We start from the raw sequence: 21462 nt of genomic DNA on the forward strand, positions 1-21462 counted from the left end.
GACGTGAGGATGGGTCCCCCGTTTCTTCTCCCCTCCTCCCTCTTCTGGGAAGGTCTGGGTGGGGGAGTTTCAGACGTGGAATTCCCCTACACAAAGCCCTCCGGACAGTTCCGGCCATCGGGGTTCTTATCAGCTGGAGAAGCCAATGACTCCTTTAGTGCAGGAGGGCCAGTGGAGTTCCTCCCTCAGTTCAGCGAATTCCTTTTGATAGAGGACAGGCAAGGGCACCTTGGGCCAGGGGAGACAGACGAGAGGCTGGGTCCCACTTCCAGAACTCGTTTCCTAGTCCCATTGCACAGCAGTTATTTTCTTTTAAACTTCTCATTTTCTTCATCACCCCTTACACAGAGGCTGACCCCTACCCAGCCACCTCCACGATTCCAGGGTCCCGAGCCAACATCTCTGCAGCCCACCTCACTGTCAGCCCTGGAGAGACTCTCTACTTCCTCACATACCAGAATCAGGCTGGCGATGGCTAAACGAAACGAAAAGAGAAAGACAGAGGCCACACAGGAAAGTGGCACGCTGCTTGGTGACGGGAGAGAACGCGGAGGTCAGAGGTGGTTGCAAGTTTCAAGAACAAAGTGACAGCGGGCTGGTCACGGTCGTCTACACGAAGCCACGTGGGTGGAAAGAAGCTGTGTTTGGCATCAGACAGAGTAAGGGCCGGTGCCAGGGAAGTCTGGTGTTTGGGGAGCACCAGACTCTAAGCACCATCAGCTGCGTGGGTGGAGGTGGAGGTGGGCTCATCCAGCAGCGAGTCCTCCCCGGGGGCCAACTGTGTGGGCGGCAGCGGAGTGGCGGGGCGGGGAGCGAAGGCTTTGAGAGACACCAGGAACAAAGTTTCATCCAGGCTCAGAGCCTGATTTTTTTTTTTTTTTTGGACAGGTAGAGTTTTAGACAGAGAGAGAGAGAGAGAAAGGTCTTCCTTCCATTGGTTCACCCTCCAAATGGCTGCCACAGCCCACGCTGCGCGATCCGAAGCCAGGAGCAAGGTGCTTCTCCCTGGTCTCCCATGCGGGTGCAGGGCCCAAGCACTTGGGCCATCCTCCACTGCACTCCCTGGCCACAGCAGAGAGCTGGACTGGAAGAGGAGCAGCCAGGACTAGAACCGGTGCCCATATGGGATGCCGGCGCCGCAGGTGGAGGACTAACCAAGTGAGCCAGGGCGCCGGCCCCCCAATGGGGTTCTGAGAGTGATGGAGTGAGGAACTCTCAAATACTTAGCCAGCGGCCCTGGATAGCTGCTCTTTTTCAGATGAGATCATTCAGTCATTACAAGTATTTATTCAGCAAATACCTTATAGCAGCCGCCTAAGGAAGTGACTCACTAGTGCAACAGAGTCTCTCTTCCCTGGAAACTGCAGCCGTTCACAGACGTCCCGCCCCTCCACGCATGCACTGCCCAAGCCTGGGTATTGGAGCCTCCTCCCCACCCCTACCAACGCGTGGTGCAGGGGTGGTCGCCTGACCCAAGCCGGACCAAGTGCATTCTCCATCCCACGAATTTAGAACGTTTGGGACTGGAAGCATTCTGGAGGGAGTCACTTAGTAGTGGAGCTATGGAGGCAAAATCCTGACACCGAGGTCCCCATCAAGACCACATGCCTACAGGCCCTTCTGGCTATGGATGATTGGGCCAGAGGCTGGCTCCTGACTCAGCTGGGGCCAATGAGATCCTTTCATGCAGACTTTGAACCTGACATCGAGATCGAGATCAAAATCTTTCTCTCTCTGTACCTGAGCTACAACTTCTATAACTTTTGGAGCTGTAGGCAGAGGCTGATTCCCACCAAATAAACTGGGAGACACAGTCCATCAGTAGTGAGAGGGGCAAGGCAGATGTGCACAGAGCAGATGTGAGGAGTGGGGGGAGGATTTCCCAGGATCCTGAAACACATGGATCCGAGCCTCTTGGTTACCTGAGTAGCCTCTTAAAAACCTGCCTTTTGGCTGGAAGCACACTGAGCAGCATTACGAGTGGCAGACTCCCAACCTAAACAGGCCTAATGAACCCACGTGTGTTAAGCGTGAGGCTGTGCGCCAGGGACCAGGGACCCGGCATGGCCATGTGCAGCACCACCCTGGAGAGGCCTGGAGCCATGGAGCAAAGATGAACTCTGAGCTCTGACAGCCATGGCAGAAGCCAGGCGGAGACACTCATGAGTGGGCTCTTTGGGAGGTTTAGAGGAAGCCCAGCTCTGCAAACAGCAAGGCTGGGAGTAGGGGGAGGGGCACACACACTGTCAGGAGCCACCTGCTCTCAGGGCCTCGTGTTGGTGCAGCCCTGAGAGTGAGAATGCTGCACTTAGACACCTCGCTAGGCTCACTAGTAGCTTGCTTGGCTATAAGAGGTCAGAAGGACTTCATAGATGGTATCAGAGCCAAGCCTAGGTCCAGGGAGGATTTGAACTTGGGGGCCACGTGCTGTACCTGGAGGTGAGGTAACATTTTAGCCAGCACTAAGGGGAGAATGTAGGATCATTAGACTCAGCAGCGTGATCTGGTGCCTAGGAAGGGGAAGGGGAGGGTGGGGCAACAGGAGAGAATGCAGAGCCAGGTTGTGCAGGAGAGAACAGCCGATGATGGTTCCGCTGCGAGGACATACTCAGGGCAGTGCTCAAGCAGATGAATCAGACAGAACAGTACAGTCTAAAGGGTCGGGCCAACGGGAGCGGATTGTGGTAAGAGAGGTAAGTGTCTCAACTGATTGGCATTGGGAATGGAAAGCACTGTAGGGAAAATTTCACAATGAACGCAACAAGGCAGTTGATTGGATGTTAGAGACAGCGAGTAGAGAAATCAGGAATACTGCTGAATGCTGTGCAGCTATAGCAAAGGATGAGAACGCAGTCAGTGAAACCATACCCAAGATGTATCCATGAAAAGTGCAAGGGGTACAAGTGTGTGTGTGGTTTCATTTATATTTTTGTAAAGGAAAAATGGGGACAGGCACGTGGCACAGCGGTTAAGCTGCTGCTTGGGACGTCCGTATTGGAGTGTCTGGGTTTGAGTCCTGGCTCCGCCTCAGTTCCATCGTCTTGCTGATACAAACCCCTAGGGCAGAAGCAGTTGATGGTTCAAGCACTTGCCAGCCCTGTGGGAGACCCAGATTGAGTTCTGGTCTACTGACTTTGGCCCGGCCCAGCCCTGGCTGTTGGAAGTATTTGGGGAGTGAACCAGAGAGACGATGGGTGATCGCTCTCCATTTGTCTCTCTCTGTCTCTCTACCTTTCAAATAAAATGGAAATTAAAAAATATTTTTTAAACACAGGAAGATGTAAATAAATAAATATATTTGCCTACATCTATTTATCTATCTATATAGATATAAGTATATATGAATAGACACAAAATTAATGACATTTGTAGCCTGCTGGGAGACAAAATGGATGGTAAGGGGTCAGCAGTGGGAATCTTTTCAGTGTTTATAATTTGAATGGCACGAATCTTGATCACTTGGGTAATTTATCTAATGTATTAAGTTTTCATTACTTTAAATTACATGAGAGAAACTTCTTAGGAAGCAAGCAGGTCTGTTTCGGTTGGTGATTTGGGAGGTTCACTATCATTCAAGCTCTGGCAGCCTCCTTGTTTTGGCACCTGCTAAGGATGGTGGCTGGTGGCTGGTGGCTGGTGGCTGGTGGCTGGTGGCTGGTGGGCGGAGGGATAATTGGCCAGTGAGCTAGGAAGCAGAGAGGCACAAGGGGCATGGGCTTCCTCTACCCTCTCTGGAGTCTCTCCTTGTGAAAGCCGTCAGGATCTGATCCAAGGGTTGCCCAGCAATGAAATCCAATGCAATCACTTTCCAAAGCCCCGCCTTCAGACGCCATAATTGGATCAAGTTTCCGCCCTTAATCCATCAACCATTAACATAAGACTTTGAGGTTTAAATGTCTGCATGCATTGGGGAAGCCAAATCCTGTCCAATGGCTACCTCTAAAGAAAACAGTTAAATTTGGTGAACAAAAACAACCTCAAAAGCAGGTGTTTGGCAAAGCTGTTAAGACACTGGGGTGCCTGTATCCCATATCTTGTGAGTCCTGGCTTCAGTCTCCATGTTGTCTTCCTGCTAACATGTACCCTGGGACACAGCAGGAGATGGTGCTGTAGCATAGTAGGCTAAGCCTCTGTCTGTGGCACTGGCATCCCATATGGGCGCTGGTTAGACTCCTGGCTGCTCCACTTCCAATCCAGCTCTGCTATGGCCTGGGAAAGCAGCGGAAGATGGCCCAGGTGTATTGGGCCCCTGCACCTGCCTGGGAGACCTGGAAGAAGCTCCTGGCTCCTGGCTTCAGATCAGCCCAGCTCCAGTTGTTGCAGCCATCTGGGGAGTGAACCAGTGGATGGAAGACCTCACCCTCTCTCTCCCTCTCTGTAACTCTGCCTGTCCCTGCCATCCATGTGGGAGCTCTGTCTCCTGCCCCCACCATCTTTTAAATAATAAAACAAAATATCGTAAACCAAAAGACGATACTAAAGTACAGAGCTCAGGAAGAGGATTTCATCTGCGAAAAGGAATGCTGTGTTTGGTTGTATTGGACACTCTGGCTGAGACACCAGCTGTGTGTGTGTGTGTAGGCGGTGGAGGCCAGCTACCAACTAGCTGGAAGGTGGCCCCAGGACATTTAATACAGTCCTTTAAGATAAGGGGGGTGGGCCGGCGCTGTGGGCCAGCACTTGGTTAATCCTCTGCCTGTGGCGCCGGCATCCCATATGGGCACCGGGTTCTAGTCCCGGCTGCTCCTCTTCCAGTCCAGCTCTCTGCTGTGGCCCGGGAGTGCAGTGGAGGATGGCCCAAGTGCTTGGGTGCCTGCACCCGCATGGGAGACCAGGAGGAGGTGCCTGGCTCCTGGCTTCGGATCAGTGTAGCGTAGTGGCCATTTAGGGGGTGAACCAATGGAAGGAAGACCTTTCTCTCTGTCTCTCTCTGCCTCACTGTCTAACTCTACCTGTCAAAAAAAAAAAAAAAAAAAAATAAGGGGTGTGTGTGTCTGCAAAATAGGCATCCCAGCTCTGCCTAAAGATGCAAATTACCTATTTGGGAAATCCTCTTGGACCACAGAAAAACTCCCCATAACTGAGAAAATATTGTAGTTACAAGTATGCTTCTTGATTGCAGTCTACATTGTAAGGAACAGCCTCTGCCTGTCCTGTCTGCTGCTCCCTTGCAAGCATATGGCAACTGTCACCCTAATAAGAAGGGGCTGTCACTGTAGGTATAACCCTCAGCCCACCTATCTGGCTGTACCAGTTAATGCTACTTTTCTCCACTTGTCTACCACCTCCTGGCAGTCAGTAAGTTTGTCTTTGATCCTTATGTTTCTCAGCTGTGTCTTTAGATGATTGGTTTTGTGGTAATTGGAGGGAGATCCTTGTTTAGTTGGCGATGTGTGGTGATTTCAAGTTAGAAGTAGACTGGGGTGAAAAGGGGGTGGGGTAACTCCATTTATGAGAAGGATGCAAGGGGGTTTGGAACTGAGTTGTTTATAGTGGGGCTCAGAGGCAACTCAGGGGCTTTAAAAGTTGGTGGGTACCAGTTGGCTTGGTTCCTTTGGGACTTTTTAAAAGTCAGTCTTGCGGGGGGGTGTCCTTTTTTTTTTTTTTTTTTTGACAGGCAGAGTGGACAGTGAGAGAGGTAGAGAAAGAGAGAAAGGTCTTCCTTTACCATTGGTTCACCCTCCAATGGACACTGCGGATGGTGCGCTGCAGCCGGTGCACCGCGCTGATCCGAACCCGGGAGCCAGGTGTTTTTCCTTGTCTCCCCTGCGGGTGCAGGGCCCAAGGACTTGGGCCATCCTCCACTGCACTCCCGAGTGCAGCAGAGAGCTGGCCTGGAAGAGGGGCAACCGGGACAGAATCCAGTGCCCTGACCGGGACTAGAACCTGGGGTGCTGGCGCCACAGGCGGAGGATTAGCCTAGTGAGCCGCGGCGCCGGCTTTGTCCTCCTTTTTTTATTAAGGTTTATTTGAAAGTCAGAGTTGGGGCTTATGGGAAGAGCTTCCATTTGCTAGTTCATCCCCCAGGTAGCCATAACAGCAGAGGCTGGGCCAGGCTGAAGCCAGGACCCAGAAACTTCATCTGGGTCTCCCCTGTGGGTGGCAGTGGCCAAGGCACTTGGGCCAACTTCTGCTGCTTTTTCCCAGGCCATGTGCAGAGAGCTAGCTTGGAAGTGAAGCAGCTAGGACACAAGCCTGTGCCCAAATGGGATACAGGGATGCTGGGATATGGGGATGCAATCATCCAGGGATTAAGAGGGGGCAGGAGCCTGCGTGGAGATGACCAGAATTTCATCTACCTCATAACCTCTTCAACAGGTCCGGATTAGATTCAAAGGTCTGAGAGAACCCCGTTGACTCAGCCTCTGTACGTAAAGGAACTGGTGTGTTCACAGTGGTGGCAGAAAGAGCTTAGTCGAAACATCTCTGTCCAAAAGGCAGCTGCAACCCTCTAAAACGGGAATCCTTATACAAAGGTAAGCCCAGCTGGCCTGTGGCAGCAACCCCGGGTTTCTTGGGATGGTAACTGTCATGTGATCCTGAAGCAGCTCCGAATTACACGTGAGAACGATGGAACTCAAAGCAAACATACTATTCATACTTTGGTGTTAATACTGGCAATAGTCTGTGTAAGTTGGTAGGTACAGTGTTTGCAGGATTTAGAGAAAATGCTGTATTAGAGGATCTGACAATATTTCACCCAACAAGAGCCTAAGTTCGACATTCTCTATTTTCTGCTGCTTCTGTGACATGCTGGTCCTGACCCATGAAGCTGTGCTTCTTCTGTGGGTCCTGGCCTGCAATCTGAAAAACCAAGGTGATGGCTACGGGGTTTTTTTGTTGTTGTTGTTTTTTTTTTTTTTTTTTTTTTTGACAGGCAGAGTTAGTGAGAGAGAGAGAGAGAGAGAGAGACAGAGAGAAAGGTCTTCCTTCCATTGGTTCACCCCCTAAATGGCCACTATGGCCGGCGCACTGCGCCGATCAGAAGCCAGGAGCCAGGTGCTTCTCCTGGTCTCCCATGCAGGTGCAGGGCCCAAGCACTTGGGCCATCCTCCACTGCCTTCCCAGGCCACAGCCGAGAGCTGGACTGGAAGAGGAGCAGTCAGGAGAGAATCCGGCGCCCCCACTGGGACGAGAACTAAGGGTTCAACTTTGAGGACAGGCTGACCACTTTCAGATCTGGCTCTATCTTGTACCATCATGGTTTGGGCAAGTCACCTTGACATGTTCTTCTTTCTATCTGTCCAGTGGGATAACAGCAGTACCCACCTCATGGATTCCATTTGAGAAATAAATGAGAAAGGGGATAATGTGTGTCAGGAGCTTAGCACAGGGCCCGACACATGCTGCAGACTCTTAATGTCAGTGGATGTGCTGACCACAGGATCAAAGCATTATGAGGAAACACTTCCTGGAGGAAAGGTCATGACTGGTGAGACCTGGAGGAGGGTAGGAATTTTCCAGAAGTTTCCAGCAGGGAACCAGAGGGAGGGGGGACAGGTGAAGAGAGCTCTGGGCAGAGGGAGTAGAGCTTCCTGGCTTGCGTGACCCAAGCATCTGTGTATGACCTGAGAGAGGTCAGAGATGGCAGCAACGGATGATGCCGCCTCAAAGAATTTTAGACTTTACCCTCAGCGCACTGAGATCTTAGCGTCTTACACAAGGAACCACCACTCAAGCTGTACAGACGGACAGGAGCTGGCAATCCCGTGGCAGCGAGGCCAGAAGACTCAAGAACATCTCCATGAGGCCGGCGCTGCGGCTCACTAGGCTAATCCTCCGCCTGCGGTGCCGGCACCGGGGTTCTAGTCCCAGTCGGGGCGCCGGATTCTGTCCCAGTGGCCCCTCTTCCAGGCCAGCTCTCTGCTGTGGCCTGGGAAGGCAGTGGAGGATGGCCCAAGTGCTTGGGCCCTGCACCTGCAAGGGAGACCAGGAGAAGCACCTGGCTCCTGGCTTCGGATCACACCAGCCTCAGCGGCCATTGGAGGGTGAACCAACGGTAAAGGAAGACCTTTCTCTCTTTCTCTACCTCTCTCACTGTCCACTCTGCCTGTCAAAAAAAAAAAAAAAAAAAAAATCTCCATGAGCAGTGACAAGTGCCGGAGCCAAGCTAAGAACCGACAGGGCGGGGCAGGCTTCATGTTCTAACTGGATGTAGGGGGCTGGAGGCAGAGGAAGGAGTGATGGATCAATCCCAGATTTCTGGCTGCAGCACATGGGTGGTCGACGGTGGAACCCACTTCTCTTAGAACACGCCGGAGAAAAAGATGTTCAATTTCTGGATATGTGGATTTCTGGAATCTTTTTGAAAAGTAAAGCTGTCTGATTTTAAGCTGTTTCTGACACCCTTTGGGATATTTAGCAAGTCCCCAATGCAATGGTTCTTACACCACGATGTGCAGAACTAAGACGATGGGGGTGGGAGTGGAGGTGTTAAAAACGCATGTTCCCAGGCTGAGGAGAGAAGATGCTGGAGTTACCATTTGGGGCCAGGATCTCAACCATCAGCTTGAAAGATTCTGAAGGTAGTCTTAAATCACAAGCCACGAACTACTCTGCCAGCGCGGGGCTGTTCCCACTGTCGACCCCTCCCTACTTCTCAGGCACCTGACTGGGGATCCCCATCGCTTCACACGGGCTCCAGGAGAGCAAGGACTTTTGTCTTGCTAACAGGTGCATCTTCAGAGCGCCCAGAACAGTATCTGGCACAGACAGGGCCCACCAGAAACGCTCGCCCAACGAAACGAGCGAATACATTAATATTCGGCTTTGTGCAAAAACTTTGCTTTTAATCGTCCGGGCAGGGTCTGAAACAGGGACGCCAAGTTCATCCCAGAGAGGGTGAGGATAGCACCGGCAAAGCAGCGCCGAGAAAGCTGCCAGAGCCCCTCTCCGTGGCTCAGGCACCTTCGGGAGGTCCTAAATCCCCAGGCCGGGGGGCGAGAATTTCGCTCTTTCCACACTAGCGACCATTTTGGGCGGCCCGCGCCGCTCCTCTCCGCGGCGTCCACGTTGCGCCAGTCCGGTCGCTTTCCCGGCTCCAGCCCCAGCCAAGGCTCCGAAACCACCCGTGAAAGCGACGAGGCGGCGGAGCAGCCCGGGGCCGGCAGGCGAGCCCCCTGCCCGGCCGGCTGCCGCCGCTGCCGCTGCCGCGCGACCTCACCATCATGGCGGCCGCGGGCGGGGAAGCCGAGCCGTGCGTCGCGTGCGTGCTTCCCCCTCCCTCCCCCTCGGCGGCGGCGGCGGCGGCGGCAGAGGCGGCAGCGCTCGCCATTGCCGCTGGTGGCAGGAGGCTGCGAGGAGCCGGCGCGGTCGCAGTCTCCACGGCGCAGGCCCACGGTAGCGCAGCCGCTCTGAGGTGAGTGCCCTACCGCGCAATCTCCAGCTATTTCAGCCCCGGCGCAGCCGCAACACGCCGCCCGCCCGCCGGCCGGCCGGCCCGCCCCGCAGCCGGCACCCTGCCGCCCCCGGCTCCGGGCCCGGGCCCCCGCCGGATTCGGCCCGCGTCGGGCGGGGGGCCCCGGCCCGGCCCAGTCAAACCGCCACCCCGAGGATGCGCAGGCCGCAGTAGGCCCCAGGCGTCCTGGCGGGCTCGGGAGGGAGGCGCTGCCCTCCTGAGAGCCCCGGGGTTCCGGCCTCCCCCGCCGCTTGAAGCTCTCGGGGCCGCGGCCCTCTCCCCGCCGTGGAACCCGGGGCCCGGCCTTTCCGCGGGCTCGGGAGCGGGAGGCCCCGGAGGGCGCTCCGGGCTCGGGAGCGGGCGGGCGGGCGGGCGGGCGGGCTGCGCGGGACCGGAGCCGCGGCTCCCTGCTCGCCCCCTCGGCCTCTCCGGGGTCTCGTCCTCCGGCGGCGCGGCGCGGCGCGGCCGGGGCGGGCGCGGGAGCCGCTGTCTCCGGCGGGAGAAGGGGCTGGCTCTCCGGGCCACCTCCGGAGCTTCCCTCCCGCCGGGGTGGCGTGGGCTTGTTACCCAGGTAGACCGGGGGGACGCTGGAATATGGCGCGTTGCCCACCTTCTTGCAAGTTAGGAGGCGGCCCGGGCGGCAGTTCGAGGAGGAGGGCGCAAAGTCCTTTTGTACGCAGAAATAAGGAGCGACATTGTATTTTTTTTCCCCCCCAGCTGAGCAGAGCCCACGGAGGGGCCTCGGTTCTTCGGTGCCTGGGGTGGTGGTCCCTCGGGTGGGGAGTTAGGGGGCAGCGGCACGCCACTCGAAAGGAACCGAACCTTTGCTACTGGGAAGACGGGGGGCTCTGGGATGGCCTTGTGCATGTCACCCCGTACCCCCAGCCTCTCCGGGGGTTTGCTTTGAGCTCCAGTGTGCACTGATGTCTTCCGCCTCGCTCACCTGTTGTGTCGCTGCTGCCGGTCCCGAAGTTTCTACGGTGCATCTGCCTGTGCCCACCAGAACTTGAAGTTGTTTTAAAAAATCTTTATATTTTTAGGGTTGCGAGCGATTATCTGCGCCATCCAGCTGGAGGAGCTGTTGCCTGTTCTTGTATGCCTTCTTAAGGATTAGATTAGAATATATTAACTGCTTACTTGGGAGCTGGTGTCGGTGGTGCTGAGTTCTTTCTGTTGTCGGAGCAAAAATGTACGTTTTCTTAAGCGTTTGGGGGCCGTGTCTTGGGAAGCCCCTTCGGAGAAGAGATGTTGGGAGCGGACCTGTCAGCTTGGCGGGCGTTTGTCCCCGGGCATCCTCTGTGCTGACGGTGCTGCCTTTTCCACCCGGTCTCTGCGGCCCGGCCGTTCAAGATTCCTTTTCCTTTGGCCTTGAGCAGTAAGTTCTTGGGTTGTTCCTCACTCAAGGGCAAGGAGGGAGGGAGCGCACTGGAGGTGTTGGGAGTGTGTGTGGGTGGTCATTCAGTAGTAGTCTGGCTCCTGGACTTGTGTTTGACAGTTCTTGACGAGCCTTCCTGTGAGGTAGGGAGAATGTGGCTAGTTCTGTGTGCACACCTGAGTGATTTCCCGGTGAGTGCAGAGGCGAACATAGAACTATTGCGTGTAATATCATAGTTTATCAGCGTGTGGATCCTCAGTCATGCACAGGACTTTTGTGTCCGGGGGCTTTATTTTTCTTCTGAAGAGGGTGAGACCCTGACTTTCGACAGGGCCCATGACCCAAACAGAGGAAGAATAGCTGGTTACTATTTGGCTCCTCCTTACTTGAAGGCTTTTGATTCATCACTATCAAAACTCCGCGTATGTTGGTGGGGGGCAGGAATGATTTTTTTGCTTAGTATTTGTTGCGTTTTCATTATTCTCAATCCAGGGATTTTTATACAGATTGTTTTCTTGCCTTGTTTTAAGGAAATTTAGCTCTTGAATGTAAGAGATGGAACTGTAGGAGTTGGAAGTAGTGATGTGTTAGAAAGGATTAAAGAAGGAAAGATTTCCTCCCAATTATGTGTGTTCCAGTGGAGCCCTAACTATAGGGCTTTTGTTTTATCAAATCATAATTATGCATCTATCACTCATTTTGTTAGGGAGCTGAAGACCAGGTTCCCGTGACTGAAGTATCTGGATTTTCATGGCCTGTCCATGGTAGATTGATCCAGCCCACTGGGTTGTCATCAAAAAGCAGTTTCTGAAATGACCACAAATAAGTGACTGTTTTTTTATAAATAAATCTTTTTTAAAATTTTTTATTATTTATTTTTATTTTTGACAGGCAGAGTGGACAGTGAGAGAGAGAGAGACAGAGAGAAAGGTCTTCCTTTGCCGTTGGTTCACCCTCCAATGGCCGCCGCGGCCGGTGCACCGCGCTGATCCGATGGCAGGAGCCAGGTACTTATCCTGGTTTCCCATGGGGTGCAGGGCCCAAGCACTTGGGCCATCCTCCACTGCACTCCCGGGCCACAGCAGAGAGCTGGCCTGGAAGAGGGGCAACCAGGAACTGGGACTAGAACCCGGTGTGCCGGCGCTGCAAGACGGAGGATTAACCTAGTGAGCCGTGGCGCCAGCCGATAACTGAGTTTTTTTCATGAGTGTTGGAAAGGGTGCGCTGGGTTTTGGTTTCCGGAGGGATTGAACTATCAACCTTCAGACTCACACTCTTGAGTTTGACTCCTGGAGAACAGGAAGTATCCATTAAGCTCTGTCAGGTGGACAGCCCAGTGCTTCATGGTGAAGCAGGCTTATTCATCCACTTAGTGTTGCTGTGAACAGTTGGAGGGTGAGGGAGAACTTCCTAGGCTGTTGGGTTTCACAGATGTCTGATGCACCCCTTGTGGGCCCGTAGGCAGAACAGGAAATGGAATGGTTGAAGTTAGATATCTGTGTGTGATGCTTGCCACTACATATTTAGATACTATTTAGGAAATCAGGCTTAGAAATAAGTACCAGTGTTTGGTTAAAAAATTAAAATATTTATACACTTAAAGAATATTTTCTATTTCTTGTTTTCCCTGCGATCTGAAGTTGGTGTTTTCAGCCTGAGCTTACCCAAACACAGTTTCCCATGAATGCTTCATAAAACAGCAATGAAAAAGAAACCCACTTGTTAAGTTTATTTTAGAAACATTTTATTTAGACCAAGTTCAGTGCTTCTTGAATCTCTGGATACATGTGTCTATGTATCATATAGTTCCTACCTTATTAGCCAGAGGGTGGATTATCCACTTTATTGGGTTTTCAGTTACTACTTTTATTCCTCAATATTCTAAGGTGAACAGGCTGGAAGAGAAATAGTAAAAGGCAGTGAAACAAATCAATTTCATGTGTCTCTAGAAGATTACAACCACATTGAGCTTTGGAAACTTAATCCTAGAGCAACAAGAATGCTTTGTTTGAGTTATTTTAATGCAATATGGACAAAACTTGGAAAATAAATTTATTATATATGCCTTGGGAAATGTATTTTTTAAAGTGCAGTTCAAAATTAGGCTAATGTGTTTTCAGCCCCACTTGATGCCGTTTAGTTAGTAAAATACAAAAAAAGCCTTCATCATAAGGTTTTTATGTGTAAAATATTTAAAAATGTGAATATATGACATCACAGTTTTCTGTGAACTGAAAAAAAATGCAGAAGCAGCTTTTATAGAGATGTTCTAGTATATTTAAAAACAAACTAGTTGCAGTTAAGGCAGACCTACAACACTTTTGATCCCTGGAGGCGAAACTGTATTATATCACTAATAGCAGCTACTTAGAAGATAATCTGATGGTGAGGCATCCTCTCCCAAACCCCAGACGGAGCAGTGCGCTTTCACCAGCCGGAGGAGAGTGTGTGTAAGACTCCAGCTGCTGGGCCGCCAGGTGATTTCTTCAGGAAGCCACGGGAGATGCGCGTTCGTGCTGAGGGAAGATCAGTGGGAGAAGAGGGGAAGGGGACGATGCTGGTGGAGTCCACTTTTATCGGTGGGAGGTGTGTGTGGAATGTTCTTAAGAGAGGTGACTTAGGTGATTTAGACTGTATTATTTATGGTAACTGCATTTTAGCATGTATAAGCGTAGCATTAACATGAATTCAAGCGTGCTGATTTCTGGGGTTACAGATATGGAAAGTTTGGCTGAGACAGTGTCAGTGGACGTTTTCTTAAGAACTCTGTCAGGGGTGCCTGTTGGATAAACTGCCAGATCTTTGGCAGAATCATCATGAAGAGTGAGCTTTGTATGCATAGATGCTAAGAATATTTTTTCAAAAAGAGCTCGTGTTTTGCTTTTGGTTAAGTCTTTGCTTTTTAGAAGCTTGAGAGTCTGTTTTACTACTGCTGCTGAATGCTAATGTGGTTAGGCTGGCAGCTAAACCTACAGAGAACAAGAGGAAGTGAGGAAATGTTCTCACGAAGCATTGCTTAAAACCGAGCAGTGGACCAGAAATGAGGAGCTAGGGACCGAGGGACCTAATTCTTTCTTGTTTTGTGTTCAAAGGAGAGTGAGGCATACCCTTCATTGAGACATGAGCTCCCAAAGTGTGTCCTCACTTTGGAATTTTGCCATTCATTCACTGGACATTGATGAAAGACATAATATATTCTGGGCATGTGCTAGGTGCTAGAGTAATAAGTAAACCATGGGCTAGGAGGTGAGAAAGATATGGATTGACCTGATCAGAGTATTATGTGAGTAGAACTTGTTGAAAACCAAAATGGGTCAATTAAAGGGTAAGTGGGGTTACAGGAGAACAAGTAAAGCTGGGGAAGACTTCGCGCTGGGGAGGACTGAGTAGGACTTTGAAGAGTGAGCTGATGTATTACTGATGGAGAGCGAGGAGGCTGGAGGAAGGGCGTCAGTGACCGGGTTTGAGACGCGGCCAGTTGCTTACTGGAGGTGGAGAGTAGTGGGCAATGAAGCTGATTGGGAGGAGTGCAATCCCATATTCATGAGCATAGCGGGCCTTATTCTATAGGCATGTGGGAGCTGTCAGAGGTTTGAGTGGGAAATCCACTCTTGAAATTTGAAGTAGCAGAAAATAAATTCTGGAGATTTTGCTTTATGATTATCAGAATTGTATGGGGAGTTAAAAGGTTATTCATAGTTTGGTTCATGAATGATGATGTCTTTAAAAAGACAGGGAATGCATAGGAAGAATAGAATTTGAGGAAGAACACAGTAGTGTATGATTCCAGGTGTGTGCAGGTATCTATGAGGAATCAAGAAATGTCAAGTAAATACTTGGATGTTTGCATAATGCCGAACACAGTATACCAGGAGTGAGGAGGAGCTAAGGGCGATTTCGGGAGTGTCTGTGTTTGAGTGAACTGGAAGAAGAGGGCCCTGGGGCCGGCTGAGAAGCAGTGGGTGGCCAGCACACGGAAGCAGCAGGTGATGGCGGCCCCAGGGCAGTGGGGCGACTGCGGTTCACAGTGGTGGATTATACACTGCAGGGAGAGCCGGGAGAGAGCAGCGCAGGAGGGAAGGCTGCTTGCCTGGCTTGAATACTTTACGCTGTGAGTGTGTGTGGACACACTGCACTGAACCCCATAGAAATGTACACATACTGCATGTGAATCAAAAGTTCTAAATGATGCTTTTTTTCAAAAAGAAAAAAATGGCTGAACAGTTAAGCTAAATGGTGTGGGGTTGAAGAAGCCGAGGAAGGTCTGAGAAAAAGGAAGTTAGCGTCATGAAACACTGCAGGGTTCATTGGGATAGAAATTGGGTTTGGCTGTAGAGATTTTTCTGAATGTATATGTAGTGACAAGTCATGATCATTTAGACAGTAGATTTCTAGAGCTATATAAATACAGGGGAGGGCCTATAAAATCCAATTTTTAATCGAGGACCCAGCCTTAGAAATTTTTGTTTCTCCCCTTCAATGTCAGTGGCAGCCTCAGAACTTTGGGAGGTGACCCCCAGTGACAGGGCTGTGAAAATCTCCATACTGCTGCATTTTTCTGCGTTAAAATTTTATTTATTTGAGCAGCAGAAAGAGATGGAGAGAGTGTGAACGCTGAGTGACCAAGTGTGTGCATGCTTCCATCTGCTGGTTCACTCCTCAGATGGCCACGACAGGGGACTGAAGCATGGAGGTGGAACTCAATTCAGATCTCCCACATGGGTGCCAGGAACCTAATTACTTGAATTACCATGGCTGCATTAGGTCTTAGGTCTGCATTAGCAGGAAGCTAGTGTCGGGAGCTGGAGCTGGACAGTGAACACAGGTGCTCAGATTTGGCATGTGGGTGTCTTAATCCATATCTTAACCTCTATCTAACCCAGTTGCCTGCCCCTGCCAACATTTAAAAAAAAAAAACAACACTGTATTAGAAGTCTTAAATTCTGTGATTTAGACAATTAACTTCAGTTGAAGTCTCGTAAAATTCAGATTCCCCTGGAAGAGCTTTGAGGCTTTATGTATTAATATGTAAAGTTCAGGGGCTTTTATGCTGGGGGGGGGGTTGATTTTTGGTGTTCATTGATCTATTTTGAACATATAACCCTGAATCTCTGGGAAATGGATGAGAACTTGTGAGTGCCTGTGTGGTTTTTGGGGCGAGCATTCATGACTTCTGTGAGATCCTCCAGGGGCTTTGGGCACAGAGAAGCCAAGGGCTTTTTCAGGGATGCTCATGATTGCATCAATTGTTGATTGCATCACTTGGCTGGAATCCATTATGTTGACAGCTGGAATAGATGAAGGGAAAGAACCTTAAGTAGGTTTCTCAGATGAGGAGCTCTGTAAAGAAACGAGACAATTTGTAGAGGTGGGAATAGGAACACCAAAGCAAAATCACTTCATTTCAGACTGGTGCCCCCTGTTCTGGGTGCCTTGTTTTTTTGTACTCTAGGATTCACACTAGTAAATGACTGTTTACATACTACAGATACAGTACGCTTTGTGGAAGGGATTAAATTGCTATTGTTTTAAAGGGAAAGTTTTTTTTTTAATAAATGACACTTTATTTATTTATTTATTTATTTTTTGACAGGCAGAGTGGACAGTGAGAGAGAGACAGAGAGAAAGGTCTTCCTTTGCCATTGGTTCACCCTCCAATGGCCGCCGCAGCCGGCGCATCGCGCTGATCCGATGGCAGGAGCCAGGCGCCAGGTGCTTTTCCTGGTCTCCCATGGGGTGCAGGGCCCAAGGACTTGGGCCATCCTCCACTGTACTCCCTGGCCACAGCAGAGAGCTGGCCTGGAAGAGGGGCAACTGGGACAGAATCCGGCGCCCCGACCGGGACTAGAACCCGGGGTGCCGGTGCCGCTAGGCGGAGGATTAGCCTAGTGAGCCGCGGCACCGGCCCGGGAAAGTGTTTTGAAAGCAAATTGACCCATAGATTGAGCTCATAGAAAATAATTTTTTTTAAAAAGATTTATTTGTTTGAAAGAGTTACAGAGAGAGAGACAGAGAACTTCCATTCACTGGTTCACTGTACAAATGGCCATAAAGGCTGGAGCTGGGCCAGGAGCCAGGAGCTTCTTTTGGGTCTCGCACGTGGGTGCAGGGGCCCAAACACTTGGGCCATCTTCTGCTGCTTTCCCAGGCCATTAGCAGAGAGCTGGATCGGAAGCAGAACAGCCGGAACTCACACCAGCATCCATATGGGATGCTGGCCCTGCAAATGGCAGCTTAACCTGCTGTGTCACAGCGCTGGCCACAAAAAAAATTATTTTTAAGTTAGAAATTGCTTATACTTTGGAAAATTTCTAAAGGGACAGATGTTTTAGTCCAGTGATACGGCAAGACATTGATTTGCTCCTTGCTTAATTTTTTAAAATGATATGTATGTATGTATTTGAAAGGAGGAGCAACAGAAAGAGAGGGAGAGACAGATTTACCATCCACTGGTTCACTCTCCAGATGGCTGCAATGGTTAGGGCTGGTGCAGCCTAAAACCGGGAACCTAGAACTCCATGCTGTTCTCCCACACGGGTGGCAGATGCCCAAACACTCGGGCCATCTTCTGCCTTCCCAGGTGTTCCAGCAGGAGGCCGGGTAAGCAGCAGAGCCGCAGGACTCAAGCCGGCACTCTGAGGTGGTGTCCCGCATGGCAGCAGCTTAGCCTCAGCGCCAGCCCCCGGCTTAACTTTCTTATTCATGAAATGAAAATTTGACCTATTTTGTAGGGTCCTTCTGAAATATGACAGTTAGGAAATTCAAGATGATTTAATGCTAACAGATTGCTGTTTTTCATGTTTAAAGTCATGAATAAAATTTGGAAATTAAAATGCATTATTTATAAGTGCTTCATACAAGAAGTCACTTGGTTTCCAAATTATTTCATTCAAAACTTTGAGTAATCAGTAATTTTTGCTTCCTCTAATCTTTGGATCTTGGAAATTAGGTTTGCAGACAGTTGTGTCAGCCAGATTCCAGTGTCTGGAGTAGTGTTCTCCAAACTTTTGATTGCACCCTCACAAGCAAAATAATAAATGCAGTTGCATTGTTTTATAGGGTACCCTGATAAAGTATTGGTAGATAAAAGATGAATAAATATATTGGATAATCTTAAGCATAGAAAACTGGTGTTATGTTATTAACGATTAACTTGTGTTGCTAGATTTTTTTTAATTGGCACATAATGATTGTACATATTTATTGTAGAATGTATTTTGACACATGTATATATGTGTAATGATGAGATCAGGGTAATTAGCATAATCTTCACCTCAGATGTTTTCTTTGTGATGGAAGCATTCAAAATTTTCTCTTTTTAACTAATTTATAATATCAACCTTTGTAGTTTCCACATAGGAGTTAGTGTGAGTATATGAGTGTGTGTTATTATATGCTTTGCTTATTTTACTTAGTATGTCTGCTAGGTTCATTTGTTTTGTCACTAAGTGGATTATCTTTACATTAATTAATAGACAAAGTGAGTCCATGTAGAATTGTAATGTTTTGTCTTTTCCTTTGGGCATGTTTGTGTTTTTTTGGGTGAATTGTTTTTCATGAAACAAATGTGAAGTAAATTCTTGGTAATGGATTTTCCATGTGAAAACAGCCCACAAATCAACTGAGGTTTGCTAAGAACACTAGAACTAGTTGCTTGACCCAGAGAGCCTCAAGTGCTAAGTCTAAAGAGGAAATAATCCTGATATGTCACCAGTTATGTGCCTGAATGTTTTGATTTTTGTCATCTTGAGTGTGTTGTTTTTAAATTTTATTTATACTAAGGGACCATATTTTATGTATTCATATGTATGGTTTTGAGAGCATAATGCTACTTTCCACCCGACCTTCCCTCCCTCCCTCTTCACCCTTCCTTTCTTATTTTTAATTTTTACAATGACATACTTTACATTTACTTTGTAATTGCAAGCTTAACCTCCCACTAAATAAAGAATTCAACAAGTAGTAAGTGGAGAACTGCTGTTCCTTAAGAATATAGACAAGGACTTGGTCTTCTTCAGTTTTTGACTATTTCATGAGTTTTTCTACATTGAAGTTTTTTTAGTGAGAAATCCTAGAAAGAACTTACTGCCACCCACACCACCACATCAGTGGTTGTCTTTGTTTTATAGGTGATGGTCATTTTGCTTTTCCTTCTCACACCTTCAGTTCTTCAAATGAGCTTTAGTGAAAAAGCACTGGGGCTGGTGTGGTGCAGTGGAGTAAACCTCTGCATGCATCACCAGCATCGCAGATGAGAACGGGTTTGAGTCCCAGCTGCTCTGCTTCTGATCCAGCTACCTGTTAATGGGTCTGCAGAAGCAATAGGTGATGGCCCAGGTGTTTGGGCCCCTGCCACCATGTGCAAGATCTGGATGGAGTTGCTGGTTCTTGGCTTCAGTCTGGCCCAGTCCTGGCTGTTGCAGCCGTTTGGGAAGTAAACCAGGGGTGGACAATCTCTCTGTCTCTCTCGCTCTGCTGCTCTGCCTTTCAAGTACATACATACATAATACATTAAAAAATAAATGCATTGGTTTTGTTTTTTAATTTTTTGAAAGAGAAACAGAAAGGTATCTCCAATCCATTGTTCACTCCCCAGATGCCCTCAACAGTGAGGGATAGGCCAGGTGGAAGCCAGGAGTTCAGAACTCAGTCTGGGTCTCCCATGTAGGTGGGCAGAGATCCAACCACATGAACTGTCACCTGCGGCCTCCCGGGGTACACATTAGCAGGAAGTTGGAATTGAGAGTAGACGGTACTCAAACCTAGGAACTCTTACATAGAATGTGGGTGTCCCAGGCTATGCCAAGCACCTAACCTGCAACAGTTTTTACACTCCATAATATAAGCATCTGCTTTTTGGCCACAACAAAGATAATGCAACTGTAATGGCTCTAATGGTTTCACGGTCAGATTTTGGATAGGGAAGTTACTTACCTTCACTGGGTCTTTTTTCCCATTTGAAAAATGAGAATGGAAATAAAGTTTCTTCTAAATAAAAATTCCTTTTAAAATTCTAAGTCTGTTATAACATAAGCAATGTGTGACTTTTTCTTAATGCAAAAATGTAATGCTTATTGAAGAAAAGTAAAATAATTAAAAATTGTTATGCAGATAAATATTTGTAATGTTTTGTTTTCCTAAGCATACTTGTAAAACCACAGTACATTTATGAGTACGTACTGTATATAATGTAAAATAGTATGCATGCATACTGTCTTGAACTAAAATGTATAAGGAAATCTGATATTGTCAATTATTTTTGCTCTGAAATTTTCTTAATGAGGCGGTTACAAATGTGTTTTGCTGAAATAAAGAGGTTTAATATTTTCTCTCTGAATATATACATGTCTAGGAAATGTTTACTGTGTCGTGTTCTGTGTACTTTGGCTGAGTTAAGGATAGCATGGAGTAAGGGTGTGAGGCTTGCCCCTGAAGGCTCACATAGTAAAAAATGAAAGCTAAATCCTGGGTTCACCTGTTTCATTCACATATTAACTTGATTTTTCTCCACTCTGTCATCAGACTTCCCGAGCCAAGATACCTTATTACAGCATAGTTGCTGCAGTGAATACTCTTCTGTCAATACTACTATTGGTCCTTCTTCTTCTTTTTTTTTTTTTTTTTTTATATAATCTGGGAACCTTCTTAATTGTTACTCCCGGGCCGGCGCCGTGGCTCAGTAGGCTAATCTTCCGCCTTGCGGCGCCGGCACACCGGGTTCTAGTCCCGGTCGGGGTGCCGGATTCTGTCCCGGTTGCCCCTCTTCCAGGCCAGCTCTCTGCTATGGCCCGGGAGCGCAGTGGAGGATGGCCCAAGTGCTTGGGCCCTGCACCCCATGGGAGACCAGGAGAAGCACCTGGCTCCTGGCTTCGGATCAGCATGGTGCGCCGGCCGCAGCGGCCATTGGAGGGTGAACCAACGGCAAAGGAAGACCTTTCTCTCTGTCTCTCTCACTGTCCACTCTGCCTATCAAAAAAAAAAAAAAATTGTTACTCCCATTGAGAGCAAATTAAGGATTAGTAGGAACAATAGTGTAGTACAGTAATGTTAAAATTGTGTGTGTGTATGTAGTATTATTTGGAGAGTTCAAAAGATTTTATGTGCATAAAATATATATATTCATTTAAAATGCTGTTAACGTAATTCATCCTTTCCCTTACTGAAGTGTGTGACATACACACTTGCTTGTGGATATGAAGGTGGAAAAGGCACAACGGTGGCACAGCCATACAGGACACCTGGCGTGAACCGAGCTTGTGGGACTGAAAGTCACTGTTGTTTTGTTTTGTTTTGTTTTGTTTAATGTTTTTATTCAGTGAAAGAAATGCATAGGAGAGTGAGGGCTCTAAGAGAGAAAAGGAAACCTGGATTCATCCCGAGCACCAAGAGCCAGCCACATGCAGGAGGCCAGGAAGCATGGAGCGGGTGGCCCAAAGTTCCACGCGCCAGAAGGCCAGGGCAGCAAGGGCCCACATTGGCGAAAGAGGCAAAAAGTGGGGGGGGGGGGGGGAGGCTGGGCCCACGTGTTTCAGGCCTTTAATCCACTTCCAAAAGGGAGTGGTTAGTTAATCTGATTGGCAGGTGGGCACACAGGTGTGGTCACACGGGCGGGCGGGGTGAAGGCATGGTCTTCCAGCTCACAAACCTGATCAGTTTTATTCTATATGCCTGCCTACAGCATGCCCCCTTC

General features: G+C 49.0%; 1 protein-coding gene across 25 annotated transcripts in view; it reads left to right on the forward strand.

Moving 5' to 3' along the window:
* Window positions 1-5242: 5242 nt before the first annotated feature.
* Window positions 5243-21462, forward strand: part of NRF1 (nuclear respiratory factor 1) — a 163218-nt gene continuing 146998 nt past the window's right edge. For 8 of the 25 annotated variants that reach the window (XR_016231028.1, XR_007920753.3, XR_016231030.1 and 5 more), the window contains exon 1: window positions 9194-9358. The gene's annotated coding sequence lies outside the window, so the exon portion shown is untranslated. Of the gene's footprint in view, window positions 5299-6318; window positions 6477-9189; window positions 9359-10437; window positions 10773-21462 lie in introns of those variants that run through there. The other 17 variants (XM_070071306.2, XM_089328580.1, XM_089328573.1 and 14 more) reach the window with 5 other exon arrangements.

This window comes from Oryctolagus cuniculus, chromosome 3 (genome assembly GCF_051225735.1).
Source record: "Oryctolagus cuniculus isolate XC-2025 breed Fujian yellow rabbit chromosome 3, ASM5122573v1, whole genome shotgun sequence".
Classification (NCBI taxonomy): domain Eukaryota; kingdom Metazoa; phylum Chordata; class Mammalia; order Lagomorpha; family Leporidae; genus Oryctolagus; species Oryctolagus cuniculus.